Consider the following 2171-nt stretch of genomic DNA (forward strand, 5'->3'; position numbering starts at 1 on the left):
AAGATCCAAATCTTAAAAAAACCCTAATTTCGGATTTCTGATTCGGTGAACTTTCCTCTTCTACTTCTTCGTCTCTTCTCTTTCGACCGGGGACTCTCCACTCTCCACCGTAGCAGGCAACTGGCACCGGCACCGTCTCATTCAATGTTGAACGGGTCTCACCTCTGTTTCTCTTCTTCTGCCTTTGGTCTTCTCCGCCGTCATCTTCAGTTCTTCACCGTCGCTGACTCATTGTATCAAGCTTTCGTTGAACTTGGGTGTAGACGTGTAGTAAGTCTCCATTTTAATATCAAGCTTTCATTGTTGTACTAATTAGTAGAGTTGAATATCACGTTTATACTAGTTCTCTGTTCCAGGTTTTTATTTTATTAAGTTTGATTATGAATATCTTCACCAAAATGCTTTGGGAAATATTTCTTAGGAAATCTATGAACTGGATGAGTCATGAATACAGTATTTTTGTTATTGGTATGAATACTTATGAGTTATACAGGTTATGTAAGAGTGGTATAGTATAACTTTGAGGCTTGTTTGTGTTGTAAGATGTGATTTTGTTACTAAGCAGAGATAATTTTGACGGATTGTGTTTCTAAGGTGATGAATATTATTGTTTGGGTCAAGAATTACATATACAGGACTTTTGAATAATGAATTTGTTTCCCATTCATATTACTTTTATTGTGGGAGATTGGTTTGTTAGGACTTTATGCAATGTAGCACCAATTTTGTTGATTTTTCCCATTAGAACCACAGGAGTAGTGGATCTATTGACTCTATGGTTTAAGCTGATGTTTGATTTATCCTAATCTGTTGCTATTGTTTCTGTATTGTTTTAATTTTGTATTGAAACATGTCATTATGTGTCAACGAGTCAACCTCCCCTAGTTTTCTTCCTTACTGGAAATCTTTATCATCTTAAAACCTTTGTTGCTTTCACTCGGTAAGCTTTCTATCTGTGAAACTGTTGGACTAATAAGCTCTCTGTTTATGAGCAGAAGTTATATGGTTTTGCAATATGCTTTTCGGCTGGATTAACTTTTACACTATTGGTAAGTCTAGAAGCATGATTTTTCTTTCTAATTAGAACTTCTGCTATATATTAGCTTTTGGTTTAGTGCAAATTATTCTTCATAATGAAACCTTTTGTTGTATCCTTTTCTTTTTGAACTATAAAAGAATCTTATTATTAAAAAAAAAACAAAGAGAAGAATACAACTATGATTCTTTCGGTACTTTCTGTATAATCTTAGGTTTTTATCTCCAACTTATATTTGACTACATAGCTAGAAACTAATGTAGTGTCATTTATTCTTACCATTGTACAGTCAATGCTTGTTTTTCTCAAACCAATCAAGCTTAACTCTCTTCATTTCCTCCTTCAATTCCTTCAGCAGCTTCTTGATTTTTTCTGAATCATCTAACAGCATTTCCTTGTCCTCTTCCAAGCTTTTTGTGTTCCTCTTTATGTTCTGTTAACTTATATATGTATATACTTGCAAATTTGCAATGTTTGATTCGATATGTTCTGTTAACTAAGCTTGTATTTTTTATACACGTGACCATACAATCTCGTATTTGCCTCAAAATTCTATAATAATAACATAAAAAGAAGCTAAGGTTAAGTGCTTTAGATTATCTTTACCAATGATCAATATATGCACATATATATACATATAAATAAATAAGGCACGATCCTCTGCCATAGATTCATATGAATACCTTACTACAACCATAAATAGTTAAACTATGCATGTTCTTTAATTTTAGAAGAGAACTACACTCATTACTATTAAGTTCTTGCAATTGAGAAATTTGACATAATAAACAGAGGTTCCTGCATTCTGGGTAATTTACAATTTCACCTCCCGCATAGACTTTGAAATTTGGGCATATTAATATTATTGTGAGTTCTTTATGAGAAATCCCTTGTAGCCTTTTGAGTTTTAACATTATTCATTTGTAGTTTTTGAACAATTGAATGCTATATTAACTTTGACTCTTTGAGCACTGGATTGAAGCATGTATGTACTAACATAGAATCTATATATGTAGCAAACTTTGAAATAGCTAGGTTTCTTTCTTATGCGGTAAGAAAAATGAATCGCCATCGGCACTAATAAATTAATAAGAAAAGGGAACATAAAGTGATGGGATATCATATTAACAATGAC

The sequence above is a fragment of the Arachis stenosperma genome, chromosome 9 (genome assembly GCF_014773155.1).
Source record: "Arachis stenosperma cultivar V10309 chromosome 9, arast.V10309.gnm1.PFL2, whole genome shotgun sequence".
NCBI lineage: Eukaryota > Viridiplantae > Streptophyta > Magnoliopsida > Fabales > Fabaceae > Arachis > Arachis stenosperma.